This window comes from Hemicordylus capensis, chromosome 2 (assembly GCF_027244095.1).
Source record: "Hemicordylus capensis ecotype Gifberg chromosome 2, rHemCap1.1.pri, whole genome shotgun sequence".
Taxonomy (NCBI): domain Eukaryota; kingdom Metazoa; phylum Chordata; class Lepidosauria; order Squamata; family Cordylidae; genus Hemicordylus; species Hemicordylus capensis.
Window position 1 is genome coordinate 308,905,251 of NC_069658.1, and position 23,460 is coordinate 308,928,710.

The 23,460-nt window shown below is 43.4% G+C and overlaps 1 protein-coding gene across 17 annotated transcripts in view; it reads right to left on the reverse strand.

Moving 5' to 3' along the window:
* Positions 1-23,460, reverse strand: part of CACNA1D (calcium voltage-gated channel subunit alpha1 D) — a 455,958-nt gene that overhangs the window by 312,332 nt on the left and 120,166 nt on the right. The window lies entirely within an intron of this gene.

The window sequence follows — 23,460 nt, forward strand, 5'->3', positions numbered from 1 at the left end:
CAGACAGTCAACAGTCAATCTATCAAATTAACCACATTTAGATAAAGAACAGTTAACCTAATAAGGTAAAAATCTTTGCCTAACCAATTGAGGAAGCTTGAACCATTACTTGATGGATTTTATATGCAACAGAGAAGAATTTAGCAACATAGAAAGTAATAAAGCACTCTTATCAGCAAAAATATACATTACATAAAATTCTAAGGATCTTCCTGGTAAACCTGTTAAAAAGGGGTAAAATCAGTTTACTGCATGTAGTGCTACAGGAAACACAGTGAAGTAAAATACGTGCCACTTCTCCCACTTCTCCTGAATCGCAGGAGCACCTGCACAGATGATAAGGGATCATTTTATATTTGCCCTCCAGCCATCCTGATAAAAAAGCATTGAGAAGGGTCAGGGTAAAAGCTCTCCGATGTGTTGGGCATGTCAAGTTGGAAATATAACTTGCTGGGGATAGAGAAGGGGTTACCTACCAATTCTTAATGCAAGTGGGAGTTTACTTCTCTCCTCCCGTATTTCGACACCTAAAATATGTTGCTACGGTATTCTAATAGCCTGTTTGTGCCCATTAGCAATACTATATATGACTCTCTTAAGCAAAGCAGTAATGTAAATGCATATAAACATAAAAGTAAATGCAAATAAAACACCTCAATTTAAATGCAACTATTTTTGTTGTTTTTCTAAACAGACAGCACGTGCAAGAGGAGATGCTCATAATCTCAAGAGCATTAAACATAAATCTAAATATGCCAGGGGGGAAATCAGACTAGAGATGCAATTAAATGATGTGAAACGTAAACAGTAAATGCAGCAGAGGCAATCCAGTGGCTTTGCTTGTGACTTAGGCTTTTGAATTCCAAGTTGATGGGGTTTTTTTCCTACAGTTGTCACTGTACCAAAGCAGCAAGTTCCAAATGAGGTGTGTCATAACTAATGCAACTGAAAGCAGTTCATCATAACTGAAAATAATTCATCCTGTCACATATACTGTAACAAGGGGTCACATCTCTAAGGCTAGAAAGGCTGCTCACATTAATCGTAACTGACACCTACTTCCTCCTTCAGGAATATGTGGCCATACTACACAGTTTATCTCATATTCTTTTTAACCATATGAAAAATGTAAACAATGACTACTAAGGAAAATAAGAAGAGCAATAAAATCTATATCATTCCTAGCTATATTTTATATTATAGATAGATAGGGGGGCCTTTTCTGTAGCCACCCCTCTTCTTTGGAACACTCTTCACCCCCGCCCAGATTCATTCAGCCTCCTCCTGGGCTGCTTTTAAAGTCCTTCCTAAGACCCACCTGTTTCACCAGGCATTTGCCCTTTAATAATAATAATTATTATTATTATCATTATTAAATTGTTATTGGTATTGTTGTTGTTCACTGCCTAGAGTCTTTGGAGGCAACGGTATATAAAAATTTTTTAAATAAATAAATAAATATTCATCATGGTATTTTATACACAGTTGTGTACATCAAGTTATGACACATAACTAATCAAAGGACTGATTCATACATTTGCTATCCCCATCCCTGCTAGTGATGGCCTCTAGGAGGGTGTAGGATTGTTGACAGGATTATGACCCAGTTAGGAACATGTTTTACATGAAAATGCTGTTTATATGAATAGATGCCTCCATATTAGGCTGTGGATGGAGGCAGACACACAGTTGTCACCATTTGTGTGATCAGAGCAGCTCAAGAGCTCAGATCAGCAGTCCCTATACCATCACCTGTGGAAGTTATGGCACTACTATGGCATTTGTGAACTGGTAGATGCACCAGTAAACTGCTGTAATATACACATGAGCAGCAGCTTGCAAAGGGGCCATTGTTGTGATTGCACAAATCACACTGGCCAGCCTCTGGAGGTGTTGGTTGACACAATCAGTGCCTCCATGTGATCTCCTGTGGGTTGCAAGCCTACATGCAGTCATGTCAAGGGCTGCCATAATTTTCAGATCACGGTAGCTAGCTGGTCCATCCCGTATGTGGAAGTATGACCTCCTCTGAGTTGCAAGGCTTTTGGTGGTTCTGCACCCTCCCATAGGAAATTGTGTCTGGGCCACTGAGATTGCACAAATTGTGGTGGTCGCATGTTGTCTCCCACCATGGATGCACCAGTTCATACAACTGGCATCTCCACACAATCTCGGCTAAGTCAGAAGACTACGGAGGCCTCCAAAACTCATGAAAGCCATAGCGAAGCTGCTAAATATATTACCTGGCCCAAAGTCTCTTCCCATTCAAAGAGCTGACTTAAAATCACCTGCTTTTTTCATCACTACTGTACCTTATTGGGATACATTTTATTCGAATTTGTATTTCTGAATATTGAATATTCTGAATACTGAAGACAAAGCTATGTTTACTGGTCAGCTCTTCTCCCTGACATTCATTGCTAAAACCATACTGATCACATGCCACTGCAAATCTATCATGCCCTAAGTGTAAGGGTGGAGGCAGATAAGAAGAGTATGGCCCTATGCTGTGATAAAACTTTTTTTCTTCAAATACTGCAACTATGACTGACGTTCAGGGCACACAAGACAAGATAATTGTCTAGCTTCGAATTATAGTATCCAAAGTAACAGATGTTAAAACCCCAATGGCAAAATAAAACAGATTGCAAGATCTTTGATATTACTTTTCATTTATCAAAGTGCTCTGAGAACAAAGATTAACTTCCTTTTCCATGTATCTATCTTGAAAAGAATGGTGCAAATGCATTGACAATGTCAAGGAAGCTGCTATAAATGTATCCGGAGAAAGTTATTTTCGAACTGGCTCTAGTAAGTAATATTACCTTTGTAGGTCAAATGAAGAATTAAGGAAAATTATATGCACAGACACCTTTCCTTTGAAAAGGAGTCATTTCACTCAAAAGAACAGTGCCAATGAAAAGGTTTTTAGTTGATACCAAATGGTTTTTAATCAATATATAGGTGTTTTTTGAGAATGGTGATGTTTGAGAGGTTTTATCATATTTCTATACCACTTGATATAAACAACTCTAGGCAGTGTACAAATTAAAATTGTCTAGCTTTGAACTATAGTATCCAAAGTAATAGTAATAAATTAAAACCCCAATGGCAAAATAAAACCAATTGTAAAATCTTTGATATTACTTTTCATTTATTAAAGTGCTCTAAATAAAGATTAATTTAACAAATAAACATTGTCTGTAGATGACATGTAGGCAAATTCTCTTTCTTAGTAGCAGCCAATGTTTTATCTATTAGGTTCAAATCCGCACAGGTTTTACTATGAACATTTGTCCATACAAAGGTGCCTTATACAGAGTCAGACCATCCCATATTAGCTGAGCAAAGAGATACCTCTCAAAAGTGGTATGTGTCTTATATAGAACAGAAGAAAGTAACTGTACTTCTTCAGCCCGGCACAGCATCTTTTCAGTGGCTAGTGCTGGTGTCTCCATTATGCTTTCTTTTTAGATTGTGAGCCCTTTTGGGACATGGAACAATTTTCTCATTCCTTTTGCTATGTAAACCACTTTGAGAACTTGTTGAAAAGCTAATCATCATCATCATCATCATCATCATCATCATCATCATCATCCCCCAGTGAGGCACTACCTTGGCGTGGTTGTGGGGCTTGTGTGCTCTGATGAAGGTGAGAGCTATGCCAGAGGTCCAACCATACTGGACAGGTCTCACCAGAGGAGCCAGACAAAGCGTGCCTCTCCCATCAACAATATGGTGAGACGTAACTTTAATAAATCTATACCGGATCGGTTGTCACCCGGGTCAACAAGGACCGCGCCAGATGCTATAGTACCTGGACATCTGGTGGCAAGTGGGCAACAGGACTCAGGATCTTCAGTTGAGTAACCAGGGCTGGAGACTGCAAGGTTACTGGAAGAAACGTCACTTAACTGGAAAAAATATACGAAAAATGCCAACAAGGAAATAATGATCTGCTATTACAAGTCTAGTCCAACAAGAAGAGGTTATTTAAAAAGAATGTACCAAATTTGGAAAGAGAAGCATCCAGACACAGCAGAACAAAGGCTAGCAGACCAGAGAAGATTCATAATAAGAAATAAAGTATTCACAGGAGTTGAGCTGGAAGAACTGCAAAGAGCAACACAGGCTCAAGATATGGAAGAAGAATTATCACCAATTGAAGAAGTTGCTCAGGCGCAGGTGGAGGAGGTGTTGGAAATCGAGGATGCCACTGTTGCTGAACTGTTTCAAAATCAAAACCAGGCAACCTCCCATTTGCCTTCACCTCAAAAACCCAAATGCCGTTTAACAGAAAAGCAACAAGAACTAAAGCAAAAAATAACTGAGCACATGAACCAAACAACCACCAGGGTTCGACTTCCAGCTCTAAAAACAGTTGCCAAAAAACAACTTGCTCAGGCATTAAAAGATGTCAATGCTGCACTTGCAGAAATAACAACCAAGAATTTGCAAGAAACAAACCAACTAATGTACAGTGCAGCAACAATAACAACACAAGAGCTCGGATATAATATCAGTGGACCTGTCAAAAAAGAAAGCAGTACATCACCTAAATGGAAGATTAGATTAGAAAATAAAATCTCCAGGCTTAGATCAGATGCTAATAAACTGAAAGATATGAAAGACAAGAAGCTGAAGAATGAAAACACCAAACAGTATCTGATCCAAAAATACCACCTAGATTCAAGGAAAATTAGAGAAGTCCTGGAAATCATAAAGCAGCAAATAACAGCAGTGTCAAAGAAGATTAGCAGATATGAAGCCAGAATTACACAACACAGGCAGAATCTCCAATTCCAGTCGAATCAGAGCCGTTTCAACCAAAGCATAGAAAGAGAAACTGCAAGAAACCTAGAAACTCCAAATAAAGAAGAAACAGTGCAATTCTGGAGGAAATTATGGGACAAGCCAATAGATTATAATAAAAAAGCAGGCTGGATGAAAGAGGTCAAAAAATGTAACCAACAAATGCAAGATCTAATAATAACACCAGAATTAATAAGTGAAAAAGAAAAGAAAATTAGAAATTGGACTGCGCCAGGCGACAATGAACTGCATGGCTTTTGGCTTAAACAACTAACAAGCCTTCATAAACAACTATCAAAACAGTTCAATCACATTATGAAAGGCGGTGATATTGAACAATGGCTAACAACTGGGAAAACTCATCTCATCATGAAAGACCCAACAAAAGGTGCAGTTCCAAGTAATTATAGACCGATAACCTGCCTGCCAACCATGTTCAAATTATTAACTGGAATAATAGCAGATGAAGTGATACAACACTTAGTAACTAACAAACAGCTTCCAGTTGAACAGAAAGGAAATTGCCCAAACACCAGAGGCACAAAAGACCAGCTGCTGATTGACAAAATGATTTTAGAAAACTGCAAGAGAAGAAAAACAAATCTAAGTGTTGCATGGATTGACTACAAGAAAGTCTTTGATTCATTGCCTCACACATGGATACTAAAATGTTTAGAAACAACTGGTGTCAGCAAAAACATTCAGATATTTATTAAAAAAGCAATGAGCATGTGGAGTACACAGTTAACAATCACTGGCGAGGCACTTGGACAGGTTAGCATTAGAAGAGGCATTTTCCAAGGGGACTCATTATCCCCTCTATTGTTTGTAATCGCCATGACCCCACTTTCACAAATACTAAACAAAACAGGCCTCGGATACCAAACATCTAAAACATCAAGTAAAATCAACCATCTGCTGTACATGGACGATCTGAAGTTGTATGGAAAGTCCCAGTCAGAAATCGAATCACTGATAAACACTGTCCGTATATTCAGTAGCGATATAGCAATGGAGTTTGGACTAGACAAGTGTGCTGCATTAATAATGAAAAGAGGAAAAATAACAAAAACAGAAGGAATAGAACTGCCCAATGGAAGCAAGATCAAGAACCTGGAAGAGAAAGAACATTACAAATACTTGGGCATTCTCCAGGCTGATAACATCGCACACACTGAAGTTAAAAGAAAAATGGGAAGTGAATACATCAGGAGAGTTAGAAAAATCCTCAAGTCCAAACTCAATGGCGGGAACACCATACAAGCCATAAACACCTGGGCTATACCTGTTATCAGATACACTGCAGGAATAATAGACTGGACCCAGGCAGAGCTAGAGACGCTAGATCGTAAGACCAGGAAAATCATGACCATCAATCATGCTCTGCACCCCCGCAGTGATGTAAATAGGCTCTACCTCCCTCGCAGCTCAGGTGGAAGAGGAATGCTGCAAGTCCATCAAACAGTAGAGGAGGAGAAAAGAGGCCTTGAAGAATATATCAAGGACAGTGAAGAAGATGCACTTAAAATGGTCAAGAACAAGAAACTATTCAACACCAATGAAAGAAAGCAGGCCTACAAGAAAGAACAAGTCAAGAACCGAGCAGAAAAATGGAGAAATAAGCCCCTGCATGGTCAATATTTGCACAATATAAGTGGAAAATCAGACATCACCAAGACCTGGCAATGGCTTAAGAATGGCAACTTGAAGAAAGAAACAGAGGGTTTAATACTGGCTGCGCAAGAACAGGCACTAAGAACAAATGCAATAAGAGCAAAAGTTGAAAAATCCACAACAAACAGCAAGTGCCGCCTTTGTAAAGAAGCAGATGAAACAGCAGACCACCTAATCAGCTGTTGTAAGAAGATCACACAGACTGACTACAAACAAAGGCATGACAAGGTAGCAGGGAAGATACACTGGAACATCTGCAAAAAGTACAAGCTACCTGTAGCCAAGAATTGGTGGGACCATACAATTGAAAAGGTTGAAGAAAATGAAGATATAAAAATATAATGGGACTTCCGACTACAAACATCTGCCACACAATACACCAGATATAACTGTAGTTGAGAAGAAAGAAAAACAAGTCAAAATAATCGACATAGCAATACCGGGGGATAGCAGAATAGAAGAAAAAGAAATAGAAAAAATCACCAAATACAAAGATCTACAAATTGAAATTGAAAGGCTGTGGCAGAAAAAGACCCAAATAATCCCAGTGGTAATTGGCGCCCTGGGTGCAGTCCCAAAAGACCTTGAAGAGCACCTCAACACCATAGGGGCCACAGAAATCACCATCAGCCAATTACAAAAAGCACCTTTACTGGGAACAGCCTATATTTTGCGACGATATCTATAATAACCAACAGTATTGATGATAAAATTCAGCCATAACAGGTCCTTGGGAAAGACTTGATGTCTGGATAAAACAAACCAGTCAATAACACCTGTCTGACTGTGTAAACAAGAAATAATAATAATAATAATAATAGGCCCCACCTAGCTCAGTACTTCCTACAAAGCCTGTGCAAAGATATGGCCTCAAAGCCTAATCATTTGCACCTCACTCCTGGCCCCACACAGAGGCAGCTACTCCCAGTGCTTACCTCCGCAGAGTCTTCTGCACGGTGCCAGAAGGGCTGTTCCTGCAGCCACAAGAAGCAATGTGGGATGGTGTGCATGGAATGCTAGGAAATGTAGTCCTTTCTAGCACTTTCCCCAAACAGTTTTGACCACTCTACCTGGGGGTAAGCACTGGGAATGGCAGGAACAGAAGAGGTGCAGATGATTCAGCTTTGATGCTCCATGGCTGAATCTTTCACAGGCCTACCACCTACAATGAGAGCTCTCCAGTGTTTCAGAAAGGGATCTTTTCCAGTCCTACCTGGAATGCTTGGGATTGAAACGGCATTGAACTTATGAATCACCACTCCAGGAGAGGTTGGGGAAGAGCCCTCTCTGAAAATCCTGGGGAGCCAATTGGTGTAGAAGTCTCATTTGACTTCTGAGTCATAAAACCACTTCACACTATGTAGTGAACATGTTTGCTGCACCTACACCAGTGTTCCCCTCTTTAAACACATACATGTTGTGAAGTGCAGGCATAGAAACATAGGCAGCTACCTTATAACGAGTCTGTCCACTGGTCCCAACCAGGGGCATAGCTAAGGGAGAGGGGGCCCGTGTTCATCTCTCTCTCTGGCAGCCCCCCAGAATGAGGGAGACAATGAAGAAAATAGGGAGGGATGGAGCTGGAGGGCCTTCAGGAGCTGGGGGCCCGTGTTCTTTGAACCTTTTCGCTCAATTATAGCTACGCCACTGCCTCTAGCTCAGTATTGCCTACACCAACTGGCAGCAACTCTCCAGGTGTCAGGCATGAGGCTTTCCCAGCCCTATCTGGAGATGCCACGAATTGAACCTGGGACCTTCTGCATGCAAAGCAGAGGCAAGCAGATGCTTGGTCCCTAAGCACACAACGGAAATGTGCTGGGAAGCTGCAGTCAAAGTGTCCAAGTACAAGTAGTTCAGGATGCATGTCTGTCCTTCACACATTACATGTGTACAGTTGGGAACACTGGTGCAGACATGACAAATGTGTTCCTTGGGTGAAGTGGCACTTATTCACTTACTTACTTTCAATACCACCTGACTCCAAATGCTCTAGGGCAGACGGTTCACAAAAACAAAGGGTAGTATATAAAGAGTAAAGGTAAAGTTGTGCGATTGCGTCGGTGTCGACTCCTGGCACCCACAGAGCCCTGTGGTTGTCTTTGGTAGAATACAGGAGGGGTTTACCATTGCCTCCTCCCGCGCAGTATGAGATGATGCCTTTCAGTACCTTCTATCGCTGCTGCCCAATATAGGTGGGTAACCACACTCCAGGTATTCTAGACTAAATAGTAGTAGTAGTAGTTGTTGTAGCAGCAGCAGCAGCTTCACCTCCCATACCCAGCCCCTCCATTTTCTATAACTGTTTTCACCGCCACTGAAATATCTTTAACTGATTGCAGCCAAGGGAGAGGCCAAATCCAACACTTTGTTTCAATTGTCTTTTTATTTTTGCATGTAAACCTTTTTAAGGATTCTTTTGTTGAAAAGCGGTATATAAATAGTAGTAATTGTCATTGCCATCTGATGAGTTAATCAGATTGGTGTTGTTATGGTCTTAATTTATTTTAATATTTTAATGTGGTTTTATGGAATTTTATAGTATTAATTTTTGGGATAGGTTTTATGAAAGTTGGTATATAGATAGATTCTCATGTTTGGAAGTTGAGCCATAACTCAGTGAGGGAACATAGGTGTGTGCATGCTATAGGTTTCAGGTTCAATTCCTGGTATTTCCAAATAAGGCTAAGAAGGCCCTGCTCATGGCCCCTCCACTAACAGAGATCCAGTTGGCGGGGACTAGAGAGAGGGCCTTTTCAGTTGTGGCCCCTCGGCTTTGGAACGCCCTCCCTGAAGAACTCTACCATGCTCCCTCCCCTCAGTGTTTTTATAACTCTCATTTTAAAAACTAAAAATTGAGAGTTATAAAAACACTGAGGGGAGGGAGCATGGTAGAGTTCTTCAGTGAGGGCGTTCCAAAGCCGAGGGGCCACAACTGAAAAGGCCCTCTCTCTAGTCCCCGCCAACTGGATCTCTGTTAGTGGAGGGGCCATGAGCAGGGCCTTCTTAGCCTCATTTGGAAATACCAGGAATTGAACCTTTAATTTGAAACGTAATTCTGATTGTGGTTTTAGACTGACTTTTAACTTGTTTACTTAATTTGGTTAATTTTATTACTTTTATTTTACATTGTATCTATTTTATTGTTGTGAGCTGCTCCAAGCAGTACTGTACTGGAGGAGCGGGGTATAAACATTTTAGATAGATAGATAGATAGATAGATAGATAGATAGATAGATAGATAGGCAAGCAAACACCTGGTCTGCCATTCTAGAGAACCACTGCCAATCAGTGCGGACAATATTGAGCTAGATGTACCAATGATCTGATGCAGTATAAGGCAGCTTTATATGTGTGCTATGATTTTATAGAGAATTGTACTACACCTACTTTATTCTTTGTTCATTATCACCTATATTCTCTTGACTATAATAGTGCTGTCTATCCAATTATTATACAGGCACAATACTGCCAGTATAGTTAAGGTGACTGTAAAAACTTCATTCCATCAGTATAAGCCCTGAATATTCCATTGGCCATTCAATTCAAATCATCTGCTCCATCTATCTAACCAAGAAAAAGAAGCTTGAAAATGCTCCCTTAAATAAGTGGCTTTTTACATGTAAGCTACCTAAAAGGATAGCGTAACAGAATTCTCCTCTTCACACACATTCTTATCCCTTGAACGTGTCTAAAAGTCCAGATCCAGGGTAGATTGTGATTCTTCTTTTGTTCTGAAAAGAATATGCTTAGTGTTTCTCAGGTCCTTAGCCTGAAGTCTCTGTTATAACAGCATGTGAACTGAGGGAACACATCACAGCACATATCAAATGGCCTGACTATTGTCGTTGGAGAATGTTTTCCCTCAATAAATGGCTGCCACCTGCCTTTTTCCTTAGCTGTATGGATAAACTGAGCCACCATAGCAAGCTGATCTGTACACTGACCTTCGTTCAGAGCAGAGATTGCTGCTTTCCTTAGTCCTTTTTTGTGTCTGCAACAGCTGCTCATCAGTGCAGTCCTTTATGCTTACTCCAGAGTAAGTTCTGTTAATAAGGGGGAGGAAGTAATTGGAAGACACTGAAAAAGGGGGGGGGTGATGGAAAAGCTTTAAAAATTGGCGTGATATTGGAACAATCTCTGTTCCAATAAATGGCAAGTGGATGGAAATTTTAAAAAAAATCCCTTTTAAAATGTGGAAGGACTAGTGGAAAAATCTCTATTCAAAACAAAGGGTTTGGAATAATGCAAACATCTTTTTTTAAACTGTGGAGAGGGGAATATTTGAAAGATCCTTTAAAAACCCTTTAAAAATATGAGGCGGAGGAAATAATGTAACAATTTCATAAGAACAGCCCTTCTGGCTCAGACCCAAGGCCCATCTAGTTCATCATACTGTTTCCTTCAGTGGCCAGCCAGATGCCTCTGGGAAGCCCACAAGAGGAAATGAAGGCATACTCTTCTCCTGCCATTGCTCCCCTATAAATGGCATTGAGATGCATATTGCCTCTGAACCTGGAGGTAGCATCATGCTCTTGACAGGCTTGTCCTTCCATGATTTATCCAATCCCCTTTTAAAGCTATCTAAACTAGTGGCCATCATCTCGAGGTAGTGAATTCCAAAGATCAATTAGGCGCGGGTTTAAAGGAGAGAAATGTACTCTGTGCTCTGTTGACAGCTTTTATAATGTTGTATTTTGCTTCTTTGTTTCTGTGCTGCCTACAGACGCCAATAAGCGGGGTGGTCTTTGTAATTTGTGCTCAAAGTCTAATGAAGACAAAATACCTCTGTGTATACACCAAAATGCACATATGGAGCCTAATTTGTAAAGCCAGAATCATATACAAGACATAGAGGTGCTTCACACAATGAGTGTGAAGTGCCAAATGGTGTTTGTGTGGGGAGAGCAGGCTTAATCGGCTCTCCCAGCATGCGAACAGTCACTCGTTGCTTGGCGGCTGCATCAGCCACCCAGTCGACCAGCTGCTCCGGTCGGGTGCTCCTGCGCCTGGCAGCGGCTCCGTTTGGAGCTCCGGGGGAAGGGGAGCACCACTGTGTGGCCCCTCGGCCCCCCGAACCCCAGGACGTCACCGTGCGAGTGTGCGGTGACTTCTTAGGGTCCCTCCACCCTGAGTGTGTCAGCCATGGCTGCAGGCAGCCACAACTGTCACACAATCAAAAGAACGAGATTAATGGAGCGCTCACTCCATTAACCTTGTTTATTGGTAGGGTTTTTTAGGTGGGCTAGCTGCCAGAGAACCACCAGGCTCGCCCATGAGTCCGGTAGCTCTCATGATTGTTCAAAACTGGGCTGGGCTCCCATAGCCTGGTTCTGAGCAATCTTGTGAATAGCTTCAGAATCCATACTGCTTACATGGCATGGATTAAGCTAACCACCTTAACAAGGAGGAGAGCTGGTCTTGTGGTAACAAGCATGAATTGTCCCCTTGGCTAAGCAGAGTCTGCCATGGTTTGCATTTGAATGGAAGACTAGATGTGAGCACTGTAAGATATCTCCTTCAGGGGATGGGGCTTTAACATGTGCCGTATTCTCAACCTACTCAGTATGTGAAAACATATAGGTGTACAGCTTCCATATTCATTTTTAAAAAATCCTAGTGATACAACGGAAACTACTCAGATATACATACATTAGCAACTTCAAGATCACTTTTTCAAAGTTAGCTTTAAGTTAAAGGATGCCATGACAATACAATACAAGCTTGTAATTGCCTTTACAAGCTGTTAATTGAGCTCCATATGTCTAATTGAGCTCCAGTATGTCTTTTTAAAAAGTTGTTGTACACCGCCCAGAGCCTCTGGATGGGGCGGTTTATCAATGTAATAAATAAATAAATACAGTCATACACCAGTATATTTATCTCCATCTTAAAAAATGTTAATATTTCAGAACTTTACATTACAAGCCTGCTGAACATACTTCCTTCCATTTTTTAAAGTAAAAGTTATAAGTATATGTTTATAGCAATCTCCCCTGTAGGAAAGCCAACTTGGCAACCAGTTTCTCAAGGACCGCAGAAGTCCACGAAAAGCTTCTAGAACCCCTGCCTCTTTCTCCTCTAGAGGGACACTTCAAACTGATTTTAGCCACAGATCTAATATGCTAGTTTAGCTTCTGAAACTAAGACAGACCATACATAAGCATCATGTGAATACAAGGCATATGCTACCTTTTAGAAAACGTCTTCCAAATTAGAAGAAATAGAAGGGGGGGGGAAAGTAAAGTTTGCCACAATCTTCAGGCTATAACAGGTATTAAAAATGAACATCTAATATCCCTCACTATGATTATATAAGTAAGAACCTGTGAAGGCCTTCTAACCGGCCCAAAGAAGAGACCAGTTGATTTTTTAAGTTTCTTCAAAATTACTATAGATTTTAAGTTCTTTTCCTATTTTGATGGTAGCCTACCATCCTATTTTGATGGTAGGGGGAGGGGAGTGGCACTATGGCTTAATCATATCTCCTTGTGCATACCATTGCAAAGAAGTAGCAGATACAGAGATATGCAAAATTATTCAAACTAGCAAAGCAAAATGATTGATGTGATTTGTGATGCATTCCCACTGCTCCTAGGAGAGTGTAAACAGTACAGGGTGGGGGAAACAGCCAGCTATACTCAAAGCCGATTAGGGTCCGCCATGGCCTATGAGGGAATCAGCTGACCCACTCAGTATAAGAAGCCTAGGTTGCAGTTGAGAAAGGGAAGCTTAGAAAGAGGCAGCTGACTAAAATAATTCCAGTCAGCAAACACGAATGGCTGTCCAGAGGAGAACAGGAGGAACTGAGTGTTAGCTGAGGTAAGATAGTTGCAATGCAACCTCATTGAGATATAGCACACCAGAAGGGCTGGAACTTGGCCATATGTTTGAAGCATCTGTTAGAACTGTAAGAAGAACTCAGAAGGGCAACCCGTGCATAAAATCACATATATCTCTTTAAGCTGGACTGGGAAGAGCTGCCTAGTCGAGTACTAACTCTTGCACTAACTAGTTCTATTTGTTCCCTCAGAACTCTGTATTTCCATTTCTTTTCTATCTAATTGCACTGAATGCTGGGAGAATCTAAGTGAATCAGTTTTCATCAGTATCACTCGTCAACATGGAAGAAATGCTAGTAGGAATGTTAGTGACCAGTTGGAAGCATGACTCATGCCCACAAGGGATGGCTGCATCCAACAAAAAGGAAGCTGGATCCCTTGCAGCTATTTCAATGGCGCTTGCTTGGAAATAACAATTCATAGTAGATTTTGCCCCAGGTCTGCCAAAAGGAACAGCTCCTTCCTGCTAACACAAAGCAATAAAACCAAACTGAAGCACTTCTTCAGTATCAGGCTGCTTCCCACAGGCTCTTTATTCTATACACAGTGTAGGAAGAGAATATGTACAATAGCTGTACTTTATTGTATGGCAAAAATTCATGTGTGCACATGTGAAGCTGAAGTTCTCATAAAACACACTATGCAATGACAACATGTACCAGGATGGGGAACACAATACTGACCAAATGGTCTTTCTGCATTTACTAATTCTGGCTTTCTTTTAGCAGATAGAGGGAAGCAGAATTAAGGTCATTGTTTACCTGCATTTTGCTCCTCTCTTTAAGCCTTCTTAGATTAAAAATATCATTACAAGTATAGCAAAAGCACTGGAACATCTAGTCTCTGAAAGAATGTGGGTTGTTGGTTTTTTATTTTTGTTATTATTTATTATGAATAGAAGGAAAAGAAGCCGTGGAATGTCACCATTAATTAACACTCTAAAAGAGAAAGTCAAGTTGCTTACCTGTAACAGTAGTTCTTCAAGAGACCCATTGTACGTTCACACTCTAGGTGTCTGCGCATGTGCAGAAAGTATCACATAACCTTCCAGAACTAGAATCTTTTTGGTGGTAGCCCCAACCCCTTGTTTGTTAACCCTGCTTCCTGCCTCTAACCTCAGTCTCGGACTGTCACAATGCAGCTGTACAGGGGGGTTCTGGGAAATTACAGGCCGGTTAGCTTAACATCCGTTCCAGGCAAATTGCTGGAAAGCATCCTCAAGGATAAAATTGTAAAGCACATAGAACAACAGGCCCTGCAGGAAAAGAACCAGCATGGCTTCTGCCAAGGTATCAAATCTTGCCTCACAAACCTTTTGGAGTTCTTTGAGAGTGTCAACAAGTGTGTGGATAAAGGTGATCCAGTTGAAATAGTATACATGGACTTCCAAAAAGCTTTTGACAAAGTTCCTCATCAAAGACTCCTGAGGAAACTTAGCAGTCATGGGATAAGGGGACAAGTACATGTGTGGACTGTTAACTAGCTGAAAGTCAGGAAACAGAGAGTACGAATAAATGGAGAGGTTTCACAATGGAGGGAAATAAGAAGTGGGGTCCGCCAGGGATCTATACTGGGACCGGTGCTTTATAATTTATTCATAAATGATCTAGAAGTGGGGTAAGCAGCGAGGTGGCCAAATTTGCAGATGATATCAAACTCTTTTGGGTAATGAAATCCAAAATGGATTGTGAGGAGCTCCAAAAGGATCTCTCCAAACTGGGGGAGTGGGCAACAAAATGGGAAATGCAGTTCCATGTTGGCAAGTGATGCACATTGCGATGAAAAACCTCAACTTCAAGTATACCCTGATGGGATCTGAGCTGTCGGCGGCTGACCAGGAGAGGGATCTTGGGGTCGTGGTGGACAGCTCATTGAAAGTTTCGACTCAATGTGCGGCAGCTGTGAAAAAGGCCAATTCCATGCTAGGGATCTTTAGGAAGGGGGTTGAAAATAAAATGGCTAATATTATAATGCCCTTATACAAAACTATGGTGCGACCACACCTGGGGTACTGCATACAATTATAGTCAACACATCTAAAAAAGGACATTGTAGAATTGGAAAAGGTGCAGAAGAGGGCAACCAAGATGATCAGGGGCCTAGAGCACCATGAGGCAAGGCTACACCACCTGGGGCTATTAAGTTTAGGAAAAAGATGACTGCGGGGAGACATGATAGAGGTCTATAAAATCATGCATGGAGTGGAAAAATTGGACAGAGAGAAATTCTTCTCCCTTTCACATAACACTAGAACCAGGGGTCATCCCATGAAATTTATTGCAGGGAAATTTAGGACCAGCAAACAGAAGTATTTTTTCACACAACGCATAATCCACTTGTGGAATTCTCTGCCATGAGATGTGGTGACAGCTAACAACCTGGTTGGCTTTAAGAGGGATTTGGATAACTTCATGGAGGAGAGGTCTATCATCAGCTACTAGTCGGAGGGCTAAAGGCCATCTCCAGCCTCAAGGCAGGATGCCTCTGAGTACCAGTTGCAGGGGAGTAACAGCAGGAGGACGGGCATGCCCTCAACTCCTGCCTGTAGGCTTCCAGCGGCATCTGGTGGGCCACTGTTTGAAACAGGATGCTGGACTTGATGGGCCTTGGGCCTGATTCAGAAGGGCTATTCTTATATTCTTATGACTACTGTGGCAGGGAGAGGCTTGTGAATGGACAATGGGCCCCCAGAAGAACTACTGTTACAGGTAAGCAACCCAACTTTCTCTGTAGAGGCTGTTGTCATTCACAATCTAGGCAATTAGCAAGCTACTCACCTGGCTGATGGGTGGAGCAGAGGCTGGCAATGAAGAGAACTTAAATGTAAAACCGATTGGAGGCCCACCGAGCCAAATTTATTTATTTATTTATTTATTGTTGCATTTCTATACCGCCTTTCGTTAAAAGACAACCCCAAGGCGGTTTACAAAAGTTAAAAACATACAATAAAAAGACAATAAAAACATCAAGCTAAATAAATATAAAAACATATTAAAAACATGCATAAAAACAATACAAGTAAAAACACACAGAAGCAGCAATAAAATGATTATGTAAAAGCTTGGGTAAAAAGCCAAGTTTTAACAAGCTTTCTAAAAGCCATGATGGAGTCCGAGGAGCGAATGGCCACTGGGAGAGCATTCCAAAGTCTGGGAGCAGCAACAGAGAAGGCCCTGTCCCGAGTGCACGACAGCCGGGCCTCTCTCATTGTCGGCACCCGGAACAGGGCCCCCTCAGATGTCCTCGTCAAGCGGGCAGCAACCCTTGGGAGCAGGCGGTCCCTCAAATACCCCGGGTCCAAACCGTTAAGGGCTTTAAAGGTCAAAACCAGCACCTTGAATTGGACTAGGAAACAAACCGGCAGTCAGTGCAACTCTTTCAGAATGGGGGTTATGTGATCCCAACGGGCAGCTCCGGATAACACCCTCGCTGCCGCGTTTTGCACTAGCTGCAGTTTCTGGATATTCTTCAAGGGCAGCCCCACGTAGAGTGCGTTACAGTAATCCAGCCGTGACGTGACTAAGGCATGGGTAACCATGGCCAGATCTGCCTTCTTGAGAAAGGGACGCAGCTGGTGCACTAGCCGAAGCCATGCAAAGGCACCCCTGGCCACCGCCTCCACCTGAGCTTCCAAAAGCAGAGCCGGGTCCCGTAGTACCCCCAAGCTACGTACTTGCTCCTTCAAGGGGAGTGCAACCCCATCCAGAACCGATAAAATCTCCTCATCCCAATTGGCTCTCCTACTGACCAACAGTACCTCCGACTTATCCAGATTCAATTTCAGTTTATTAGCCCACATCCAACCCATCACAGCCTCCAGCCCCCAATTCAGGACATCCACCGCCTCCCTAGGATCAGATGACAAGGAGAGATAGAGCTGAGTGTCATCCGCATATTGCTGACAACTCAGTCCAAGTCCCCGGATGACCTCTCCCAGCGGCTTCATGTAGATGTTAAACAGCATGGGGGACAAGACCGATCCCTGCGGGACCCCACAGGCCAACGGCCACAGGGCCGAGCAGTAGTCCCCCAGCACCACTTTCTGGGCCCTCCCCACAAGAAAGGACCGAAACCACCGCAACGCAGTGCCTCCAATTCCCATACTCGAGAGGCGGCCCAGAAGGATACCATGGTCGATGGTATCGAACGCCGCCGAGAGGTCCAGCAGAACCAACAGGGATGCACTTCCCCTGTCTAGTTCCCAGCATAGGTCATCCACTAGAGCGACCAAGGCAGTCTCAGTCCCATACCTGGGGTGGAAGCCAGATTGAAAAGTGTCCAGATAATCCGTATCATCCAAGACCCTCTGCAGCTGGGTCCACACGCTCTATCACGTTGCCCAAAAAGGGAAGGTTAGACACAGGTCTATAGTTATCCAGGTTGGAGGGATCAAGGGAGGACTTCTTTAATAGTGGTCTTACCACCGCCTCCTTAAGGCATGATGGCATCCTGCCCTCCCTTAATGAAGCATTAACGATCATCTCCAACCATCTGCCTATCCCCTCCCTGGCAGCTTTTATTAGCCATGAAGGGCAAGGGTCAAGAGCGCACGAAGTCACCAGCACACTGCCCAGGATCTTGTCCACATCCTCAGGCCGCACCAACTGAAAAGAATCCAACACAATGGGACCAGATGGTATCAGAGGCACGTCTGCCGGAACTGCCAAAACTCTGGAGTCCAGGTCATCACGGATGCGAGCGACTTTATCTGCAAAGTGACAGGCAGACTGATCACAAAGAGCTGTAGATGACTCCTCCCCCATTGTCTGGGGGGATGTGTGGAGCAAGGTTTTTACCACATGAAACAGCTCTTTTTGTCTCAAATGGTGAGTCACTCCAAGATCTGGTATCCAAGGTATATTGATGGGCAAATAACAGTAGTCCTTTCCAAGTAGCCACCCATCACTTCAAGAGGAACCACTTGGAGGTATGCTGTTGATGTTGCCATAGCCCTCATCAAGTGAGCTCACAGGGGCAATGGTGGTCTCCGGCTGGAAATAGCCCAGTTTGACTGCTGTAGTTATCCAGGACAATTGCTGTTGGGACGATACTAATTTCAAAAAGATAAAGAGGGTGGATGAAGTCCGGAATTCTTGTATGGTGCAAATATGGAGGTAAATGACCTTAAAACAGTAGTACATATGCTGGTAACCTCCAGGCTTCACTATTGTAATGCACTCTATGTGGAGCTGCCTTTGTACGTACTCTGGAAACTACAATTGGTACAGAATGAGGCAAGCAGATTGGTCTCTGGGACAACTCGAAGGGACCACATAACACCATTTTTAAGGGAACTGCACTGGCTGCCAATATGTTTCCGGGTGAAATACAAAGTGCTGGTTATTACCTATAAAGCACTTAACGGCTTGGGTCCAGGCTATTTAAGAGAGCACCTCCTTTGTCATGAACCCTGCTGCCAGTTACGATCTTCTGGAGAGGTCCGGTTACGATTGCCACCAGCTCATTTGGTGGCGACCCAGGACCGGGCTTTCTCTGTGGCTGCTCCAGGGCTTTGGAATATGCTCCCTGCTGAAATAAGAGCATATCCTTTTCTGTTTGTTTTCAGGAAGATCCTCAAGACTCACCTGTTCTCACAGGCTTTTAATTAGAATTAATTTTAATAATTTGTTTTAATAATTGTTTTATGCTACTTTTTTATTTCTGTTTTATGCTACTGTTTTGTTTTGTGTATTTTAATGTGTTGATTTTTAAATATTATGTAAACTTTGACCACCACCTAGAAATGTATATATCAGATGGTATAAAAATATGATTAATTAATTTATTTATCCTCTAGATATGGCTGTGCCAGTCCTGCAGCATCCGAGAATGGGGATGGGAAGAAGACAGGTAGGCATATGTCTTGAGAGATGTGGTATTGGGAAACCACCTTGGGGAGGAAGGATACATCTGGGCATAGCAACACCTTCTTGACCTAAAAGGACAAGCAGGGCAGGTCCGCCCATAGGGCTTTCAGTTCTGTCACCCAACCGGTGGACGTGATAGCAAGGAGGACTAACCCAGGGGGACCCTGGGACAAATGACTGAAAGAGCAAGGAGCTAGAGGCTCAAAGGGCATTCTCATGAGCATACCGAGCATCAAGTTCAGGTCTCACAGAGAGAGGAGTCTGGGGAGAGAGGATATAAATGAAGAAGGCCTTTAAAAATTGTTTAACTGCGTAAAAGGTAAAAATAGAATGTTTATTTGTGTAGGCAACAACAGCGGTAAAATGAATTTTCAAAAACGCAATGGATAAATGGATAAACCTTTTTTAAAGTAACAGGTATGAGAGTATAAATTCAACCGAAGCATTGGTGGGGTGTATTCCCCAAGAGGCTGCAAAGGACAATAACCTCTTCTATTTGGCCCCATTAGGAGCGACATGTACAGGGTTTACGGGAAGCAGCTAACACATCTAAAAGTTTTGGGTCCTTTATTTCCTAAAGGAGTTGTGTCAAGCCGTGAGATGAAGGGTCTCCATGTCCAGACGTAGCACTGCCTCCTGGTCTATGGTGAGTAGATCCAGAAGTAGAGGGAAGTGAATCTTCTCCAAGTTTGAGAGTTCCAGGAGGGTTGTGAACCACAGTTGGTGTGGCCACCACAGGGCAATCAGTATGCTGTTTGTTCCATCCGTCTGAATCTTTTGCAGGACTCTCATAATCAATGGCAACAGGGAGGGAACACGTAAAGGAAGTTCCCAGTCCATGGGAACAGGAAGGCATTGCCCAGTGAGAGAGGGTGATGTCCTCCCCTGCTACAGAAGGCCACATATTGCACGTTGTCTACTGTGGCAAATACATCTATGAGTGGGTGGCCCCATTTCTGGAAGATTTGGTTGACCACACAAAGTTTCAGTGTCCACTTGTGAGAAGCTTGGTACCTGCGGCTTAGGGAATTGGCCTGGATGTTTTATGATCTGGCTATGTGAACGGTGATCGGCCAGATGTGATGGGGAAGGCCACAGACAAGTGGAGAGGCATGACAGTGTAAGTGACTTGGTGCCGCCCTGGTGGTTTAGATAGGCCATGGCAGTGGTATTGTCTGTCAGAATGAGAACTGACTTGTGACACAGAAGGGTTTGAAATGCATGCAAAGCCTTCCAAATAGACAAGAGTTTGAGAGCATTTATGTGGTAACAGATCTCCCATTCTGGCCAAACCCTGGAGACTGCCAATTCTTCGCAGTGAGTGCCCCAGCCTGACCGGGAGGCGGGTCACGGCCTCCTGACCGGGAGGCTGTGATGGTAATGTGTGATGGAGGCTGAAGGAACGGACACCCTTCTTATAGGTTTGAACGCTAGGTCCACCAACGGATAGAGGTTTGTACGTGTAGTGGGAGTGTCAGTCATTTTGTGGGTGATCTTTGCTTGGACAGAACATGGATGGGCACCAGGCTTGTAGAGATCTCATATGGAGCCAAGCTAAGGGGACGATGGCCGTAGTGGATGCCATGAAGCCTAATAACTTCTGAATGGCACGTGCTTTGTGAGTCCCAATGAGAGGAGCTGATGTGCCATAGACTGAATAGCTGTGACCCTGCGTAGCGTCAACGAGGCCCTCATAGTTGAGGCATCCAGTATGGTGTCTGTGAACTCTATGGTGGTGGTCTGGATAATTTTGGATTTTTTCCAATTGACGTGTAAGCCCAGGCAGCCTAACAGATCTAGTGTAGTCCACAGATAACAGATGAGTTCTGTTCTCGCTACTAGGAGCCAGTCATCAAGTTATGGGAAGGTGGCCGGATGGACTGCTTCCTCAGATGGACCACCACGACAGCCACGCACTTTGAGTAAACACATGGGGCGGAAGACAGGCCAAAAGATAATACTGTGTATTGGTAAATTTTGTCACCCACACAAAATCACAGGTACTTCCTGTGAGGGGGCGTATAGAAATATGGAAGCATGAATCTCTTAGGTCGATGGAACTATCAAAGCATTGCAAAAGAGAAGCTGTAATATGTTGGTCATGGTAATTATTCAGAATCTGTAATAGCAGACTGAATTGTTCAGGTCTTGCAAATCTTGAATGGGCCATAGTCTGCCATCCCACTTGGGAATGGTGAACTATTTGGAGTAGAACCCCAAACTGACCTTGTGATGAACCAGTTGAATGGCGCACTTCTGCAGAAGATATTGGATTTCCTGCAGTAGAGTTGGCATCGGAGCAGTTCTCCGTATACCCCCAAAGGGTGGCCGACTGACAAATTCTATTGCATATCCCATCCTTACAATAGTTAAGACCCAGGCGTCCATCATTATTTCCTGCCAAGCATCCACAAGAGGAAGTAACCAGGAGCCGTGTTCTCACATGGAGTCATGACCTCTTGGGGTAGGCTGGCTCGAGCTTCTGAAGAAGTTTAGAGGGCTGTGATCGTTGCCTGCAAAAGGAGTTGTAAGGCTGGTAATGGCTTTTCCTGTAGTCCTGCTGATGAAAAGGCTTGTAATTCGATTTCAATTAACCTTGTGGTCAAGGACATTGTTTCATTTGTCTAGAAGAGTAAGCCTGCATTCCCATGGATCTAGTTGTAGATTTCATTTTATGATCGCTTGCCAGGGTATCATCAGTTCCCTTTCCAAAACAGGTTTTCCCTATCAAAGGGAAGATCCTCTATGTGCATCTTTGCCTCTGGGATCAGTGTTGTAGATTTTAGCCATGCATGTTGACGCAGGGCAACAGCTGCTGCCATAGTCCTAGAGCCACAGTCCACTCTGTGACAGGCAGAGTGCAGTTGTTGCTTCATGATCTGAAGTCCCTCAAGTAGAAATGGCATTACTGAATCCCTTTGTTCCGACTGCAACTGGTTCACAAAAGGTTCCAACTTTTCCAGTTGGAAATGGGTATACTGCACCATACAACCTTGATAGGTTGCAATGCAAAGTTGGAGGCTAAAGATAGCATATATTCGTTTCACGAAGGCATCGAGTTTCCTGCTGTCTTGATCAGCTGCACAGAGAGAAGTTTTTGTCGTGAACCTTGCTGAGATGACTCCACCACAACAGAATTAGGTTTAGGATGTTTAAACAGATGTTCTGCCTCCCACTGGAGTACTCTATACAAATGTCCAAGCTTCCTTGAAGTGGGGCATATAGATGCAGGCTTCCTACACACACCTTTAAGCACCTGTGACAGTTGGTAAAAGAGGCAATGAGATCAGAGCAGTAGTATCCGTCTGGATAAGGCTGAACACCGGGTCTTTAGTCCCTTCAGTGGCTACTTGCATTTCTAGTCCCAATGAAACGGCCATTCACTACAATTGTTCTGCATATAGACGGTAATCCTCCATGAAAGTAGATGGTGTCTCTCCATCTAGCCAGTCATCCAAATGTGGCGAGGCCTGTGGCAGGTCAGGGCCCCCCTGAGTTGAATGTGTGTCCCTCCCCCACAAATTCGACTCATGATTAGAAGGTGGTGTAGGGTCCTTGGCTTGTAATGCAGATGTAGCAGGCTTTTTGGGAACCACGGGTGCAGCCACTTTAAGCCCCTTTCCTATCAACTTCGGGCTGTGCAATGGTTGAGGGCTTAGACTGGTCAGAGGAGATCTTGCATGAGCCCGTTTGCCAAGGCAAACGGGACCTGGAATGAGAGCAGTGACTATGCAGGCTGTATCCACAGCGGGATACCCTTTCCCAGTTATTTGCTTCCAAGTGTCTGAGTATTGAGTGACTGGGGCATTAGGGGTCTATATGGGGCACGGCCCACATATACTCCATATACAGACGATCATAATAGTCAGGAGAATAGTTCTGCCTAGACACTCCTGTTTCACCCTCCTATAGCAAACATGGTCACAGGCTCGTAGCGGGCATCGGGTTCATAGCCAGCATCGTAACCAAGAATGCGATCTGTCCTGGTCAGGATCGAGATCCGGCCTTGAGTATGGAATACTCTACTCCCCTGATGGAGAGTGGGAAGGAACTTGCAAAAGCGGGGAGGTCACCACAGAAACCATTTGCTTAGGTTTGGGAGCCAGAGGCTAATCCACCTGCTTCTTTTTCTTCTTGAGTGGCTCCCTGGTACATTTAGGAGCGTTTGCTGTCAGTACCGAGTGGGACATGTCCGATTTTGATGGGAATGGTCGGGGGTTCCTGCAGTTGATAGTTAACACATCAAGGGCAGGCATCTCCTGATGGTC